The sequence below is a fragment of the Paramormyrops kingsleyae genome, chromosome 1 (genome assembly GCF_048594095.1).
Source record: "Paramormyrops kingsleyae isolate MSU_618 chromosome 1, PKINGS_0.4, whole genome shotgun sequence".
In the NCBI taxonomy this organism is placed as follows: Eukaryota; Metazoa; Chordata; class Actinopteri; order Osteoglossiformes; family Mormyridae; genus Paramormyrops; species Paramormyrops kingsleyae.
In genome coordinates, this window is record NC_132797.1 from 60,793,851 (window position 1) to 60,813,269 (window position 19,419).

The 19,419-nt window shown below is 44.8% G+C and overlaps 2 long non-coding RNA genes across 2 annotated transcripts; both read left to right on the top strand.

The window, feature by feature from the left end:
- The first annotated feature begins 591 nt into the window (after positions 1 to 591).
- Positions 592 to 3,627, top strand: LOC140592942 (uncharacterized). The gene is made up of 3 exons (XR_011993393.1): positions 592 to 2,092; positions 2,564 to 2,657; positions 3,075 to 3,627. It is a non-coding gene; the product is annotated as an uncharacterized lncRNA (long non-coding RNA).
- Positions 3,628 to 14,104: 10,477 nt separating this feature from the next.
- Positions 14,105 to 18,441, top strand: LOC140593122 (uncharacterized). The gene is made up of 3 exons (XR_011993394.1): positions 14,105 to 14,208; positions 15,094 to 15,181; positions 15,994 to 18,441. It is a non-coding gene; the product is annotated as an uncharacterized lncRNA (long non-coding RNA).
- Positions 18,442 to 19,419: the final 978 nt, after the last annotated feature.

Sequence of the window (19,419 nt, forward strand, 5' to 3'; positions counted from 1 at the left end):
GCCCCGAGTAGTTTTTAAGAGGTTGTGAAAAGACGGCCACTGACGTCCTTTACACGTCTATTCAAGCAAGACTCATTGTGGGGGGAAAAGGATATATTTTTTAAATGAAATGCACAATAATGTTTATTTACATATTGTTTTATGACAAATTATTCACAAAGTACTCTGTGATTGTGAAGCCACTGCATTTGGCATTATGCGCCCCGTGTTTTCGAATATTAAAAAATTATTTTATTATTTTTATGCATTTACATATGAACAGGTACATACCTGGTTACCATTTAAAGTCCGAATTGGTTGTGGATTGTCAAATAAAAAAAAAGTTTACTCGCTTTACTCTGCGTGCGTTTTATTTCCCCATGTGGATACATAAAGTTTTTTAATTTGAATTTGGAAACAGTTGGCAGTCTCGCGATATACCGCGATATTCCAGATTATCTTGAGAGAGGGAGAGGAAAAGTTAACGCATTTTCACGAGTCTTATTTACTTTCAAGAAGAGAGGAGGGTGAAAGTTAATATATCTATATAAAAAAACTACTGTTGGGTAAGTCCATTTTGTATTGTTTTATAAATTTTACGTCTGACACGAAGGAACTAAAATGTAGTTTGAGTTTGGCTAAAATTAACTAGCAGGCTAAAAGTTAGTAGTGTTAACGTTAGGCTGCTCCTAAAAACAAACTCTGTTAGCATGAGTTCGCAGGTATAAAGCCCCATGCGGTCTCTACACTTAAGTTGAGCTATTTTATGCAGTTGAGCAAACTTCTTGGTGGAAAACTGATAGCAAAATGACCAAGTCCCCAAAATGTTAAGTTTGCTGGATTTTGCTTCACTGCCTTAAAAAATAATTACAAATGAGCAGAGCAGTTTCATGCTACTGCAGGAACATTGTGTAATGGATATGGGGTTCCCAACCCTGGTCCTCAAGGACACCTGGCCTAATTGTTTTCTAATTATCCCTGCCCTACCCACTGCTGGTTACCTGGATCAGGTGTGTTCAGTCAATCAGAAGCTGGAAGATATCATTTCAGATAAGATTGGAGTGGGGGAGGGCAAATCAGTAGTGCGTTTGGTAGGGCAAGAAGTGCTGTTGTAACTGCTTAAATTGACTTTAAAGCGAGATGTTTAGTGAAAGATCTTTTAAATAAAGTAAAAAAAATAATAATTTGTTAAAACCCAAGCAAATGGTAAATATTGTAGTAGCTATGAAATTCAGTCAATAATAACATACCAGTATGTTTTAATGATCCAGTAAGTTTTACTGTTCAATGTAGCCTTTTGAGATTTTTCAAAAAGTAAATTACCTGAAAGAGACTGTGAAATGTTGAGCAAAATGTAGGAAGCGCTCAAGAATAACATGGGCTGGCGTCTGTAAATGAATTTTAACATGGATGTTTTCAGTAACTACTTTAAAATAATTTCGTAATTTTAGATTTGCTAAACATGTCCTCTGAGTACCAGAGGAAGTGGAGACGACGAAGGGCAAAGGTTGATTCCTTAGTGGAATATGATAGCAGCTCTGATTCTGAGGGGTCAGTGGAGCCAGCCTTGGCGGGAGAGGGCAGTCCCCTCACGGAGGGATCAACACACGACGAATTACATCTTATGGTGGCCTGTAGTTCTTCTGTTAGCGCAGCAGTGGTGTCAATTAGACATGAAGAAGAATACAATTATGATACTGATTCTACTGAAACTGAGTCTGAGCAGTTGGATGAGGCTTCACGTTCAATTGTTGAAACACCATCTATTCACAAGGACTTGGCTAGTTGGGCTACTGCTACAAACCAGACCCACAAGGCATTAAATGAGCTTCTGGATGTGCTCAGACGTCATGGCCATAGACTTCCCAAAGACGCTAGAACTCTTCTTGAAACTCCACAAGGAGTGCCAGTTCAAAATAAATGCAGTGGACAGTATATTTATTATGGTATTGAGCGTTATGTTCTTGAACACTTTTCAAAAGAGACACTGCCAGGGAAAGTTGAACTGTGCTTTAATATCGTATTACAGATTGTGATGTCACATTTATGTTCAGCAACTGTCCAGAGTTGGGGGATCTTCTCTCAGGGACTGTGTCAATAAAGTCATGAACAGGTATGTATTTTACCTTGCATTGTTTGTATTGCTGCATAATTCAGAAATAAAATGTATATGTAAATGTATATTCTGGCCAAAATAAGAAACCCAGCTTTGGGTATTATTTTTTTTTATTATTACAGATTTAATCTTTCACACATTATATCTCCTCACATACATGCCTATTTTCTAGTTCAGAAGGTTTTAGATGTCTACTGACTTAGTCTGCCAGACTGAAAACCAAAAAATCTAAACATAATTTCAGTGTAAGCCATTAATGACTAATTAGTTGTCTCAAAAAATGTGGATATGGATAAGAACATAGTTCAGGGAACTTGTTTCCTGACAGATGAGTGGTTGTTAAAATGTATGATTTAACATTGCATGCAAGTAACATGCTGATAATATTACAACTACAATAATTGTGATATTGACCTTACAAGTAAATTTTCCTGATGGTGAAGTAATCCTGAGTAATTTCTTTCACAGAATCATGCCTTAATGGCAAAATTCAACATGAGGGGTGGTGGCCAACTGCAAAAGAAGCCATTTAGAGATGCAATCATATTCAATATAATTCAAGGTAATTTTGGCCTTATGACGTGAAATTTTGTACATTTATTTATTTATTTATTTATTTTTATTGGTACCTTTTATCTATTGAAGGAATATTGTCTTAAAGACCACAGAAATGTCCTGTTTACTTTCACACAGTTACACACCTACTTATGGAACTTGCTCAACCACAGTGGTTTTGAAGGGGAAGGGGACATGCTATTTTTTCATTCACCTAGCACACATTTAATGCAGAACATCTTTTATTAACCAAAGATTATTCAACAGAAAAATGTTGTGTAATGCATGTTGATTACTTTTTTCAAATGCTTCGTTAATGAAACTGATAATGTTGTTCCAAGATGTATTTTTAATGTTGTTGTAGGATCATAAAGACAATTTTGCCCTTTTGTAATTATTATTTTTTTTAATATTCAACCCTCAGATGCAGTAAAAAGATGGAGCGCAAATGCAACAGACTCCGAGATTGAGGCAGCAATGGCTGAACACCTAAAACATGCTCCAGGAAGAGTTGGGGATATAGGAAATGAGCCCGTTGACAGAAATAATTCATGTGTGTGTTCATGTGCTTGTTCTTGTTCTTTTCGTTCTTGTTTAACTAATGTTTAATTGTTACTATTTACAGTTCTACTATATATTTAGCCTTTTTTTAAAAATGTATACTTTTATATTTGTATGTGTGTATGTATGTGTTTATATGTAATGCACACAAATATTTAAATATATTATATATATTTATCTGTATATTTATATGTATGTATATGTTATATAAATATATATTTTTTTCTTATTTAATACAAATAAATGTTTTGTAATGTAAACGTCGATTAAACGTTGTATAGACGTTGAGGTCTGACTGGACTGATTTTGGACGTTTTTTGAACCATTTATATTCTGATGTGCATTTCACAATAAGGACGTTTATATTCAGGCTAATTAGTACACTGACATAACGCAGAAACACATCTTAAAAACATCCAGACGACGACGCATTAGACGTCCAGAAAAGACGTCGAATACACGGCAAGTTGACGTCAAAGACGTCCGTTCAACTTTCATTTTGGAACTATTTTTCAACCATGACGGGACGTGTCGGAGGGACGTCATTTCAACGGTCATCAAACGTCCAAATGTTTGCTGGGGTATAGCTGTCATGTTGTAAGAGGTTTATTTCAGCACGCCGTACTACTGTACGTTTGCTAGACCTGGCATTAGGGTACAATAAGATACAACAGCCTTGTAATTAATATTACTGGAAGGAGTAAATACAACGTTGCCGCGCACTATACTTTGACATTAAGGCTGCGGTATACAGTCCGTATGAATGGTCGTGACAGAGGTGAAGCGATATGAACAATATTTTTTTATTTCATTATCGGTAGTCAATAATAAAACAGGTATAAACAGGTAAAATAAATACAATAAATAGGTGTCAGTAATGACAAGAAATGTTAAGAGAACTTGGTGAGGCGAACAAATCAACAAACTGAGTAAAGTGGTAAACATAGTAGGCTATGTCTTGACGCAACCGAACCAATCATCAGTGTCAACAATATTAAAGATGCACAAAATATAGCCTGCGTGCAATAAATTGTGACCAAGTTATATAAGTTATTATGTAGTACTTTTGATTATTTGAATATGATTCGCAAATTGACGGAATATAGGGTTATGCCTACTAATATTGACACTGATGTTTTGTTCGGTTGTGTTGACAGATTATGTTTTCTACTTTAATTGGTTTGCTGATTTGTTCACCTCACCGAGTTCAAGTAACATTTTTTGATATTACTGACACCTATTTATTGTATTTAATGTACCTGTTTATCATAGTGTATTATTATGATTAACGATAATGACCGAAGGAGAAATATTGTCATGTCGCATGAATTCATGTCGCTTCACCTCTGTCGCGACCATAAACACGGACTGTATAATTCACCCTTAATGCCAAAGAAACAGTTTGCAGCATAAAAAAAATGGAAAATGAGTTCATGGTGTTACTTGTTGACTGTAAATAAATGTCTTTCCAGTTTGATTTGTTTAGACGTCGAGACATAGTTTTGGTAGACATAGTTGTCATATTACTCTCGGCCTCAAATACAGAGTAAATTATCTTGTGCGCACAGAATAACTTGTGAGCACAAGAAAATAACTTGTGCCACACGATTTAAAAAAAAAAATCACCCTATGGGACTTCGGGCCCACTAAACATTGGACGTCGGATAGGCGTGCAGATCATGTCTATATTAGGTCCGTCAGTCCATGACCAATTCTGGACATCTATAGAACGTCCAAACTAGGTCCACAATTTGAACGTCCATCCATGACCCAACTTGCACGTCAATATGACATTCAACATTTGAACGTAATTTTTTTGACGTTATTTGGACGACTATGACAGGTGCAGGAAATATAGTTTTATTTACAAATATCAACATTGTTGTTATCAACATAATAAATGTGAATACAGATGATTATTTCGAAACAAACATGATTTATTATGCCAATGCGTACGTATTTTATGTGCATTTGCGCTGATATGACAATAAATTTTATCGTGCATTGTTTTTTATGTTCGTTCTGAAAACCATGTGAAAACTGAGTAGTGCAGAGCAGCTGTAACAGTTTTATCCACATCCCTCGCGGACACTTTTGTGCACGTGCAGAACGCGGGATTTCAAAATCTGGCAGCAGCTTGATGCCCGGTCGAACAAATTAACATCCAGCTTGCTAAACCTGGTTAATGCTAAATTATGTTTTTTACTTTTCATGATACTTTAGCTCTGTACTGTTCTGTTGTATACACTGTAGCACCGGCTGGGCTCATGTCCCAGCATGCCCCGCGTGCAGTTGTAAATAGCCATTGATGTAATCCTTGTACGGATTATTAATTGAGTGGATGTTCTCCGACAGAGTAGTCTCCGTGTTTCTCTGTTCGCGATACCTCCATCTGCCCGTCGCAGCAATACGTTATTTAAATTTAAGTTTTAATTGAAAGCATGGTGAAATTGTTCATTTATATATGAATTTAGTCGAGACACGACATACACATTATCTAAAATTAGTCTGCTTTTGGTATTATAAGACGTCCACAACGACCACATTTGGACTATAAATAGCCCATACATGGAGGTCCCACGGCCGTCAATACTAGACGTTCATTAGACGTCAAAAAAAGACGTCGCCTGGCGTTACAAAACAACCCCTTCAGTGGACCAAAATTGGACGTCCAAAAACGACATATTAAAGATGTCATTCCAACGTCACTATGCGCAGTGGGGGGGGCTCCGTATTAAAGTGAGAATTTCACACGTACCGAAATAATAAAAATAACACATGCTATTAACATCCCTTTGTCAGCATCGGGATCCGACGAACCAGAACACAGGAGAGTTGCAGCCAGAAGTTCAGGTAACGGGGTTTATTTAGGACGGGACGGACAGGCAAGGACATCCAACGTGACACCACAACAATGACAGATCTGGGGTACACTGACTTAGACACGGACTAAATACAAGACACAGGCTAAGGGTAACGAATCACAGGTAAGAGACAATCAGGGAATCACACGAGGTAACGAGGTGGGCGTGGCACACATCGGGAGCGGACGGAGCAGGGCGTGACATAACCCCCCCCCAAAGGCGCGCACACCGGGCGTGCCCGAGAGGAGGCGACGGACGGGACGAAACCGGGGAACACAGGACCTGGAAAACAAAGCAGAACGTCAACCAAAAACAGGGAACAGAACGGAGACGCAGAACAAGAACAGGGACGAGAAGAACGACAAGACACGACAAAGAACAGGAAACGCAGACAGGCAAACAGAGAAGGGGGACACAGAGGGAACACCCACAGGCGACACGAAGGGGCCAGGAGTGAACAGAGGAGACACAGAGGGCCGAGGAGCAGAGACAGGAGGCAGAAAGGGAGGAGGAACAAGGGGAGCCCGAAGGAACCCAGGCGGGCGACAGGCAGCGGCCGGAGGGGCTGCAGGGGCGAGGGAGAAGGGAGCAGGAGGGGACCACCCAGGGGCCAAGGGAACGGGACGAGGGAGTGACGGAGGGGACACGGAGGGAGCAGGAGGGAACACCGGTGCAGGCAGGCAGAAGGGGGAAGCCGCGGCAGGCGGAGGCGCAGCCGGAGCCGGCGAAGGCGCCGTCCAACGCCCAGCCGGAGCAGGGGGGCCCGGAGGCGACCGACATGGAGCCGGAGGAGGGACCGAGGACCGGCACCGAGGATCCAGGGGGGGATCCGGCGGCGACCGCCGACCCCGAGCCGGAGGACCCGCAGGCAGCCACCGAGCTACAGCCAGGGGCCGAACGGGCGAGCCAGGGGGCAGGGAGGGCGGGACCCAGGTCCTACGCCTATGTCCCCGTCCCTTGCTGGAGACGGAGAGTCGGGGTCCTGGGGGGCATCGGCCTTGCCGGGGTAATGGCGAGGGAGTCAGGGCCTCAGGCGGGGCAGCCAGAGCCGCGGGCATGGCCGCAGACGGGGCAGCCACAGCTGCGGGCAGGACTGGGGAAGCGGCCTCAGGCAGGGCCGCGGGCAGTTCGGGAGAGGCGGCCTCAGGCAGGGCCGCGGGCATGTGTCCAGCAGGGGGCGCCTCGGTGGGCGTGGGTGCAGGCGGAGGCGGCACCGGGACCTCAGACGCAGCTGCAGGCACCACCAGCACGTGGCCAACAGGGGGCGCCGCAGCAGGCACCACCAGCACGTGGCCAACAGGGGGCGCCGCAGCAGGTAACTCCATCGTGCGGCCAGCAGGGGCCGCCTGGGCAGGCGCCTCGGGCGTCCGGTCAGCAGGGGGCGCCTCGGCGGGCGCCGCCAGCACGCGACCAGCAGGGAGCGCCACAGCGGGCGCCGCCATCACACGGCCAGCAGGGGGCGCAACCGCGGCCACCTCAGGCCGTTCAGGCGCCGGCAGGACAGGCGAGTCGGGCAGTTCAAGAGCCGGCAGGACAGGCGAGACGGGCAGGTCAAGAGCCGGCAGGACAGGCGAGACGGGCAGGTCAAGAGCCGGCAGGACAGGCGAGACGGGCAGTTCAGGTGCCGGCAGGACAGGCGAGACGGGCAGTTCAGGTGCCGGCAGGACAGGCGAGACAGGCAGTTCAGGTGCCGGCAGGACAGGTGAGACAGGCATGTCAAGAGCCGGCAGGACAGGCGATACAGGCCGTTCAGGCGCCGGCAGGACAGGCGAGTCGGGCAGTTCAAGAGCCGGCAGGACAGGCGAGACGGGCAGGTCAAGAGCCGGCAGGACAGGCGAGACGGGCAGGTCAAGAGCCGGCAGGACAGGCGAGACGGGCAGTTCAGGTGCCGGCAGGACAGGCGAGACGGGCAGTTCAGGTGCCGGCGAGACAGGCAGTTCAGGTGCCGGCAGGACAGGCGAGACGGGCAGGTCAAGAGCCGGTAGGACAGGCGAGACGGGCAGGTCAAGAGCCGGCAGGACAGGCGAGACGGGCAGTTCAGGTGCCGGCAGGACAGGCGAGACGGGCAGTTCAGGTGCCGGCAGGACAGGCGAGACAGGCAGTTCAGGTGCCGGCAGGACAGGTGAGACAGGCATGTCAAGAGCCGGCAGGACAGGCGATACAGGCAGTTCAGGTGCCGGCCGGACGGGCGCCGCCGTCACATGGCCAGCAAGGGGCACCTCGAAGGGCACCTTGGGTGTGCGGCCAGCAGGGGGCGCCTCGTCGGGCGCTGCAGTCACTTGGCCTGCAGGGGGCGCCGCAGCGGGCGCCGCCAGCACGCGGCCAGCAGGGGGCGCCTCGGCGGGCACCGTAGGCGTAGCGGTGGTAGCTGCAGGGACTGCAGGCAGGTCCAGCAGGACAAGCGGGCAGGGCTGGCCGGACAGGACAGGTGAGACGGGCAGGTCAGGCGAGTGGACAGCAGGAGCCGCCGCGGGCAGAGCGGCATCGTCCTCCTCCTCCGGTGTACGGCCAGCAGGAGGCGCCGCGGCGGGCGCCGCCATCCCGCGGCCAGTAGGGGGCGCCGCGGCGGGCGCCGCCATCACGCGGCCAGCAGGGGGCGCCACCGCCGCCACCTCGGGCAGAGCTGCAGGCAAAGCGGCAGCCACAGGCGGGTCAGGCGGGACAGGCGGGTCAGGCAGGACGGGCAGGACAGGCGGGTCCGCCGACAAAGCGGCGGGATCAGCAGCAGGCGGTGCCGCGGGCAGAGCGGCGGCATCAGCAGCAGGCGGTGCCGCGGGCAGTGCGGCGGCAGCAGCAGCTGCGGGCAGATCGGCGGCGGCAGCAGTAGCTGCGGGAAGATCGGCGGCGGCAGCAGGCAGCGCAGCCGCGGGCAGATCCGGAACATGCAGGTCCGGATCGGACAGGTCCGGAGCCGGCAGGAAGGGTGCTGAGCGCGTGGGCGCCCTCCCTTTCAGGGCTTTGGGAACCCGGGGAATGCCGTCTCTTGCGGCGCGAATTCCGCCTTGCCCCAGACGCTCCGGCCGATAGTAACAAGCCTCCATCGGAGGGGGCTGCTCCGGATGAGAGCTGGCCAGGCTCGTAGCGATGGTGTCATCCCAGGCGGGGAGGAGATAGCAGGCTCCCAGGAAGAGCGACGGAGTCTCCTCCTGCAGCTTCTCCCCTCGCTCGGCGAGCCGGCGTTGTAGCCGACGGAGGCATCTCCGGGCTTTGCCAAGCGGGTAGTCCTGCCCCGACGGGCGCTCCTTCAGGAGCAGGTCCCGGCCCCGGCTAGCCAGCTCCAGGGCTACCGGGTCCTCCTGTACCTCGGGCTGGGAATGCCAGTACACAAAGTCCTGCAGCAGTCCGAGCCGGTGGTGCTCGGACTGCTGCTTCGTGCTTTCCGGGAGACTTGTCATTCTGTCAGCATCGGGATCCGACGAACCAGAACACAGGAGAGTTGCAGCCAGAAGTTCAGGTAACGGGGTTTATTTAGGACGGGACGGACAGGCAAGGACATCCAACGTGACACCACAACAATGACAGATCTGGGGTACACTGACTTAGACACGGACTAAATACAAGACACAGGCTAAGGGTAACGAATCACAGGAAAGAGACAATCAGGGAATCACACGAGGTAACGAGGTGGGCGTGGCACACATCGGGAGCGGACGGAGCGGGGTGTGACACCCTTCTTGTAGAATTAAAATACATTATTAACGTCCGTTTCCAATGTTAATAATATAATTTAAATCGATCACCAAAATAACAAGTATATACTTTAAAAGACTCGATTTCTGTTCGGACGAGTTAAAGTCCGGGCAGTGTGTGACGATTATGTGATATCTGGTACCACCTCCATGCATGTTTGCATAACGTCATGTTCGGATTCGCTTGTGGAGATCACGTGTTTCCGTCCCTCTAGTGGAGTCCTCCCGGTGGATATCTGCAGCCAGACCCTTCTCGCTGGATTAGAAAAAAAATAAATAAATAACCATGCTGCATTGCGTCATGACCAGAATGCATTGCTTTAAGACATAAGAACATAAGAACATAAGAAATTTACAAACGAGAGGCCATTCGGCCCATCAAGCTCGTTTGGGGAGAACTTAACTAATAGCTCAGAGTTGTTAAAATTTTATCTAGCTCTGATTTAAAGGAACCCATGGTTTTAGCTTCCACTACACTAGCAGGAAGACTATTCCATACTCTAACTACACGCTGTGTAAAAAAGTGCTTCCTCAAATTTGTTTTAAAATGTTCTCCCGCTAATTTCCTCTTATGGCCACAAGTTCTAGTATTTAGACTAATATTGAAATAGTCATTTGGCTGAACAGCATCCAGACCCGTTAGAATCTTATAGACCTGAATCATATCCCCCCTTAGTCTCCTTTGCTCAAGGCTAAACAGATTCAGTTCCGCTAACCTCTCCTCATAAGACATTCCTCTAAGACCAGGAATCATTCTCGTAGCTCTTCGTTGCACCTTTTCTAAGGCAGCAATGTCCTTCTTGAGGTATGGTGACCAAACCTGCACACAGTATTCTAGGTGGGGTCTTACCAAGGAATTATATAAGTGTAACATCACCTCCCTTGACTTAAACTCCACACTTCTAGAGATATAACCCAACATTCTGTTCGCCTTTTTTATTGCTTCCCCACACTGGCGAGAGTGGGACATGGAAGCATCAACATACATACCGAGATCTTTCTCGTAATCAGTTACCTTTATTTCAGTGGAACCCATAAAATATCTGTACTTTATATTTCTGCTCCCTGCATGGATTACCTTGCATTTATCTGTGTTAAATTTCATCTGCCAAGTATCAGCCCATTCACTAATTAAATCCAGATCCCGTTGAAGCCTCTCTGCTGCTAGATTAGTATCTGCTACCCCGCCCACCTTGGTGTCGTCTGCAAATTTAACCAGTTTACTGTATGTATTTGTGTCAATATCATTAATGTAAATTAGGAACAATAGTGGTCCTAAAATTGAACCCTGCGGTACCCCACTATGAACGGAGGTCCACTGTGACATTGTGTCATGCCCCGCTCCGTCCGATCCTACTGTGTGCCACGCCCCCTCGTTAACCTCATGTGGAATCCCAGTGTTTTACAGCTGTTTCGGATTGTTGTCATTAGTTCAGTGTATTTAGTCCGCGTTTCCGTTTGTATCCCCAGTCCGGTCATTGACGTTATGCACTGTTGTGTTGTGTTGTTTTGCGTGCTCTGTGTTTTTGGGATTAAACTCCGTATTCCCCGATCCCTGGCTTCCGTTCGCCTGCTTCCCCGCTCCGTGCTACACACGCCGTAACACATTGTGCCTCTAATAACTACTCGCTGCTTCCTGTCAGTTAGCCAGTTTTTGATCCAAGCTGCCACAGTTCCTAAAATCCCTGCAGCTTTAACACTAGAAAGACTGACTGGGTCAATTGACCCAAATCAAACAAAATCACTGCTATTTCTCATTGAAGTTCTTGCTACAGAAATCTGAAAAAAGTTAGCTTCAGTTAGCTTTCGTTTGACAGCTCATGCATATTTTGGCCAAGCATTTGCCGCAAACAGGACGCTTGCACGTGTCACAGGTAGTGACAGTTTTGTTGCGTTTACAAGCGACCGTGACTTGACAGCTGACTCTTCTCTCAAGTCGCCCTGTCGGTGATGGTGTTATGACTATTATGTTATTGTTATTATGACTTGGTTATCTAATTCATTTGCATGACATTACGTCAATTGACCCAGTCAGTCTTTCTAGGTATATACTGCTGTAAAATACTAATTTCACCAGCAACTTCATTTGTGTTACCATGTTCTGTTCAAGAATGATAAAAAAATAAAAGTCAGATTTTTTCAGATTTTTGTAGCAAGAACTTCAATGAGAAATAGCAGTGATTTTGTTTGATTTGGGTCAATTGACCCAGTCAGTCTTTCTAGTGTTAAGCTTTAGTAAGAGCCGTTTGTGGGGGACAACATCAAAGGCCTTCTGGAAATCTAAGTAAATCACATCATAGGCCTTTTTGTGATCAATTTCACTTGTAGCTTCCTCAAAGAACTCAAGTAGATTCGTTAAGCAGGATCTACCTCTCCTAAATCCATGTTGGCTATCCTTTATGATGTTATTTTCACTTGAATTATAGCTTCCATTATTTTTCCAGTAATGCTAGTTAAACTGATTGGCCTATAGTTTGCTGGATTACTTCTATCCCCTTTTTTGAATATGGGTGTTATATTAGCATGCTTCCAATCTGATGGTACCACACCCGCAAATAACGATTTCTGGAATATTAAAGTTAAAGGTTGGCTAATAATACCCCTCATCTCTTTTAAAACTATAGGTAAGATGCCATCAGGCCCCTGTGATTTATTTATTTTGAGTTTAGCTAGGCTTAGTATCACATCAACCTCAGTTATACATATATTGGTCATAGACGATGCTGTATTCGTATTAATTGGTGGTAAGTTACTTGTGTTCTCTATTGTGAACACCCTTGAAAAATAATCATTAAACTCATTTACCATATCAATTTCATTATCAATTATAAGTCCCTTACTATCCTGCAAATTAGTGATTTCAGCTTTTAGTGCTCTCTTGGAGTTAAAATATTGGAAGAAACCTTTACTGTCATGCTTAGCCTCCAATGCAATTTTTCTTTCTACATCCCTCTTGGATAGCCTAATGTCATTTTTTAACTCTGCCTGTAGACTTAGATACTCCTGCTTAATTTTGAAATCATTAGTTATTTTCCAATTGTGGAACAGAGCCCTTTTCCTCCTGACTTTATTCTTAATTTCCTTAGTAAACCACCTTGTTTGTCGTTTCCTAGATTTAGTTTTGCTGGAAACAGGTATGAAGTCCTCTTGCACTTGCAACAATGTGCTTTTGAAAAATTCCCATGCCTCTTCTACTGTTTTGCTATTTAACTCTGTCCAGTTTACAGTTTCTAATTTCCGTCTCATACCATTAAAGTTAGCCTTCCTAACATTGTATACTTTTAATTTCGACTTTGCTCTTCGGACACTAAAATTAACCTCGAATTTAACCATGTTATGATCACTACCGTACAATGGGTCTAAAACCTCTAATTTTCCAATCCTATCCTGGTTATTACAGAAAACGAGATCAAGAAGGGCTTCTCCCCTGGTAGGAGTATTAACAAACTGAGTAAAAAAACAATCCTGTACTAATTCCACCATCTCAAGTTCATTTACAGAAGAGCCAGAGACTGTGTCCCACTGTATCCCAGGTAAATTAAAATCACCCATAACCACCACATCATTTTTATTACTCATAATCCTGATATCATCATATAATATTCTGCTTTCCTCTACAGCTACATTAGGTGCTCTATAACAAACCCCGACAATTAGGCCATTTGAATCTTTAGCATCAAGTTTTATCCATACAGCTTCTGAATTTTTATTTTTATCAGTGAGATCCCTTGCCTGCAAGTATTCTTTTACGTATACTGCAACACCACCTCCCTTCTTGCCTATCCGGTCTCTACGGAACAACGTATAACCATCCATATTATACTCATCACCATCATTGTCACTCATCCATGTTTCAGTTATTCCTATAATGTCATAATTGTCTGAAGAAATCAAAGCCTCTAAGTCATTAGACAGCGGTGTAAGCGGCTGCATGAAGTCGAGCGCACCCAATGTCTGACTATGAAACAGGTATGTCATTCACTTAAAGCTCAGCAGCAGAATCAATACTTTTCGCACAGCGAATGGAATGTTTTCCTTTGGTTTCACGTGGTTGTTTGTGGGCGTATACGCAGTCGCATTGGGCCACTTCTAATTGGTGAACATGACTGGCACGCGTGGAGCACGGCACTGATTGGTCAGAATGACCGTCACACAAGGAGGATGGCATGGATTTATAAAACTATTCAGTTTTAATTAAGCTCTGAAATGTAAGTTAAACATGGCAGTTAAATGAGAAACACATGACAGATCCTATAGATGGATACACCGTTTTCAATGACCAGAAAGGTACTTCCAGAAAACGGATAGATGAAATATGAAGCCTAAATTCAGTGATATTGAAACGAGAGCGACGCTACAGATACGTGCAAACAGCAGAGGTCCTCGCGCACACGTTAAAATCCTGCGTCAGATATTATGACAGAACATCGGGGCGGATGCTACGGTAGGTAGTAATTAAGTGCACCTCTACGGTGATTTTCTTTAAATTAAAAGGCGTGGTTGAAAATTTCCCATTAGTAAACCGGCAATTAATTATGCAGCGAAGCGTCGAGGTGCTTCTGTATGCGTAAATGGTTTCTGGAGGCGGATTCCCTTAAATTATTCTGAGTGTTTCTACATGGACTGTCTAGAAATTCACAAGAAAACAAGGTGCGCACGAATTAGGCCTACTATTAGCGGTCTGTCGCATTGCCCTGTTGTCAAAGTTTAAAACACTAGAGATATTTCGAGTTATGAAACTGTAAAACAAATCATTCTTAAATTAATTCAATACCGCACATTCTACCAATGCATTATACATTATTACGTGGTGCAAAGTATTATGCACCACACATTACAAAAACTCAAGCACTCGGGATGCTGTCTTGGGTATTAAAATTCAAAATGACCTTACTCTTTCTGCATACAGTTATATGGGTACTTGTAATTAAGACACCGGCAGCGATTCATTTTTAAAGCAGCGAGACGGCGCCCGATGCGCTTGACAGCTCCGCAACTCTGCAAAACTTTTCAAAGCTTACCTCTGCCTCTCACAGACTCCTCCTCTCACCGGACTGCCTCTTCATCTTTGCTAGCTTGAGTGATTACTGACGAGGAAGGTTGGTCCATGAGATCTACCCAGCAAACAAGGGACATCCAGAGGACGTCCTTAGGTCGTCCGCAATACGTCCCTTTTTTGGGGATGTCCTAAGGACGTCCTTAGGACGACCGTGTTATTATGAACACTAAAGAAATCCTTCAAAAGCAAGTTGTTGTGACAGTTTCCAGGAATAGCATTTTAAATAAATAATTTTATCTGAAGTACTTCCTTTTATTAATGTCCCATCAGGATGTCCAGAACTCGTCCTTTGAGGACGATTTCCGGACCAAAAGAGGACATCCTGAGGACGACCTAAGGACGACTTGCTGTTTGCTGGGTATGTCCTTAGTGTAATTCAAACTATAATTTTATTAAAATATTAAGTTAATTACGTGAAATATGTAGACTCTTGACCTTTAAATATAAATATCCTGAATTCCGATGTGTGCATGAATGTAACCGGTTTGCATGCAGTCATTAAAAAGTCAAACAGGAAATAAATATATTTAAACATAAAACAAAAGTTTGCTGCACATAACTTTGTAACAACATGGAGTTCATCTAGGCTCTCAATTTCAAGATACAAACATGGAACTTGAATGTTTCAAGGCTTCCCCTCCCTCTTAAAGCGGCAACTGCGCGCTTCCGCTGCCGCACTGGGGCTTCGGTCCGGGAGCCGCGCAGCCTTAACTGGAGTCCAGGCTCACTGAAAAGGCTTTAGAAGATGGCAGGGGTGCATGCTCTGCACACACGCTTCCCAAAAGTACGCCAGTCAAATAATACTAATAATAATAATAGTAATCATAATGGGTCGCTTTGATATAGCGCCTTTCATACCCATCTTTTTGGGGAGTAACTAACCTCAGGCTGCTTTAGTTTGTACACCCATCTGAGTGACACAAGGCAGCTATTTTGCTCCAAGGCGCTTAGGGCACGAAAGCTTCGCGGATGGATGAAAAGTTATGACAACAATAAAAGATTATTCAGAATAAGTGTTATATGGAAACACCCGTGTTATATGGCCTGCTCTTCCGTAAGTGTCGTGGCACCTTTGACGACTAAATAACAGCCCGGAATTTGGTTTGGAGTTTTGGCACAGCGGCACTGTCTCCTCCGCGCTACATTAATGACATTCTGTTTGTTTCACAGGGAAGAGCGCCGCCTGCTGTCGGTGAACTCTGAAGTAATGTTACTAAAACTGCATTATTAAAGTAAAATGTTGGACGGCAGCAGCGAATCCAAACTTCACCTCTACGTTTAATCCCCGTGCTACCTTAATGAGCTGACATTTGTTTCATAGGGAAGGGCTATCAGGGCTAAATTACACTAAAAGTGATGTTTGCCAATGATTGCAAATACTCAGTGATACAGTGAAATACACTGGCTCATTTGGTGGATCGGGGCTGGGGAAACCTCAGTCCCAGATGTCACAGGTTTCCTTCATCTATCCGTATGTGGTTCAGTGGGGCCATTTGGGTATAGCCTGCAAATACACTCACCTAAAGGATTATTAGGAACACCTGTTCAATTTCTCATTAATGCAATTATCTAATTAACCAATCACATGGCAGTTGCTTCAATGCATTTAGGGGTGTGGTCCTGGTCAAGACAATCCCCTGAACTCCAAACTGAATGTCAGAATGGGAAAGAAAGGTGATTTAAGCAATTTTGAGCGTGGCATGGTTGTTGGTTCCAGACGGGCCGGTCTGAGTATTTCACAATCTGCTCAGTTACTGGGATTTTCATGCACAACCATTTCTAGGGTTTACAAAGAATGGTGTGCAAAGGGAAAAACATCCAGTATGCGGCAGTCCTGTGGGCGAAAATGCCTTGTTGATGCTAGAGGTCAGAGGAGAATGGGCCGACTGATTCAAGCTGATAGAAGAGCAACTTTGACTGAAATAACCACTTGTTACAACCGAGGTATGCAGCAAAGCATTTGTGAAGCCACAACACGCACAACCTTGAGGCGGAAGACCCCACCGGGTACCACTCATCTCCACTACAAATAGGAAAAAGAGGCTACAATTTGCACGAGCTCACCAAAATTGGACAGTTGAAGACTGGAAAAATGTTGCCTGGTCTGATGAGTCTCGATTTCTGTTGAGACATTCAAATGGTAGAGTCAGAATTTGGCGTAAACAGAATGAGAACATGGATCCACCATGCCTTGTTACCACTGTGCAGGCTGGTGGTGGTGTAATGGTGTGGGGGATGTTTTCTTGGCACACTTTAGGCCCCTTAGTGCCAATTGGGCATCGTTTAAATGCCACGGCCTACCTGAGCATTGTTTCTGACCATGTCCATCCCTTTATGACCACCATGTACCCATCCTCTGATGGCTACTTCCAGCAGGATAATGCACCATGTCACAAAGCTCGAATCATTTCAAATTGGTTTCTTGAACATGACAATGAGTTCACTGTACTACAATGGCCCCCACAGTCACCAGATCTCAACCCAATAGAGCATCTTTGGGATGTGGTGGAACGGGAGCTTCGTGCCCTGGATATGCATCCCACAAATCTCCATCAACTGCAAGATGCTATCCTATCAATATGGGCCAACATTTCTAAAGAATGCTTTCAGCACCTTGTTGAATCAATGCCATGTATAATTAAGGCAGTTCTGAAGGCGAAAGGGGGTCAAACACCGTATTAGTATGGTGTTCCTAATAATCCTTTAAGTGAGTGTATACTGTATACCCACCAATCGGGCTGATGGAGGGGGTGTCACAACCAGCACCCCGTGAGGGGGATCATAACCAGCTCCTAATTCAGCACCTGATCCTACTCCAAGTAGTCACTGTCTGAGTGTTTTTTTTAGTCTACCAGACACTTGAGAACCTCCAACACCAAAGTGCCTTGTATTTACAGCCATGTGAGGAAAACATAGTTTATCGAAGCGCAGTACATATTATGTTCAAAAATATGTAAAAGGCAAGGCCACATGGAAAAATAAGTTCAGTTTAAGTGACCCCCCCCCCCACACACACACACACACACACACACAGCCTGCACTATGCTTGGGCATCACGCTGTTTGGATATTAGGCCTATACCGCAGTAAAGGCCTACTGTATTGTAAAAAAGCAGCGCTAGTCTAGTATTTCCTGACAGCATTTGGCGAATGGGATATGGGGGTGGGCATTGGTTTGGGTTATTTTGCTATGATATAGTTACCGTTGTATAGGGTTACAGTATTAACGTAACACCGCCAAAGCCTGACCAGTACCTCCCCCCACCACTCCCTGTTGTCCCTCATCCACAATCAAAGATGGGATGTCTGGGGTATTCTGTTTGTGTACTATGTGTATTGCGTTTGCACTTTGTCTTGTTTTGCACTATATGTTCGCCTACACTTTGTTTTGCTTTATACAAATCGTTTTTCCATGCAAAGTATTTATAGTTGCTACCTCCCTCCTATGGCTGGCTGTTTTCACATATGCATATACATTCAAATATTTATTTGTATGATTATGCTCTTTTGTTTTTTACTTTTTTTTTCTCTCTTTTCTTTTATTGGACTGAAAAGGAGCAGCCCATCTAGTTTCTTAGTGTATTTAATACAGTGACAATAAAGCTTCTATTGTATTATATTCTATTCTACTTTGTAGCTTGATGCACAAGAATCTCCCCTCCTTAGATCAATACGTTTTTTCTTATATTTTAATTTATAAATCAATATAATAATAAAAAAGTGCGAAAGCCACCAAGCCTGCCGCAGGTAACTTTACTGGATATGGAGGTGAAGCGAGGCTTTTCAGCAGTGGAGCCCACAGCTTGGTGATTCCTAATATATCCTGGACGTCCGCTTAACAGATAATGACGTACATCGTCCATTAGGGACGAAAATGAGCCGACCGAAAAGATTGACTTAATATCATGATATAAAACAAAAATTGTCGTCATGTACTTTCTTCAGTTGCTTGGATCTCATCCCTTCTTGTTAAAAGATACTTTGGTTTTAATCCTTAGCTTTTCCGTGCATTATACTGTACCTGTTTTTTAACGGTCAAGAGACATTTCGCCCGGGGAGTCTTGAAACGGCCTGGAGTAAAAGACAGCTAGGGAGAGTCACCAAAGTCCCTCCCGGGCTCATTAGCTGGACGACATTAATATTCACGGTGTGCTGCACTTATGTTAAAATCACTTCAAAGTAACACGTTAATTGTATTAACACATTTATCTGCACAGAGGCTTTCAATGCATTTGCGATATGTGTTATAAAAAGCTACGCAAAGTATCTGGCTTGCCGTCAAATGTCAGTGACACCCCAATAAGTGCTCTTTTTTATAAGCTGGACCCACGGATCAAAAACGATGCGCGGACAACAGGAGAACAGGATCTAAAAATGTAAAACCTGCAGAAATTAATATGATATTTCATGGCACAACTAGATGGCGCTGTTGAGTACGCCTGGGAATCTGGACGCTGCATTGAATATCCTAAATAATTATATTTACTGTATATTTCGCTTGGGCAGCTGGAATATAAAGCTGGTTGAAGTCAGCAGGTTCACTGCTTTACCCAGGATTGTCATCCTCTCTCAAATATCAGTATGCAGTGTAAAACCA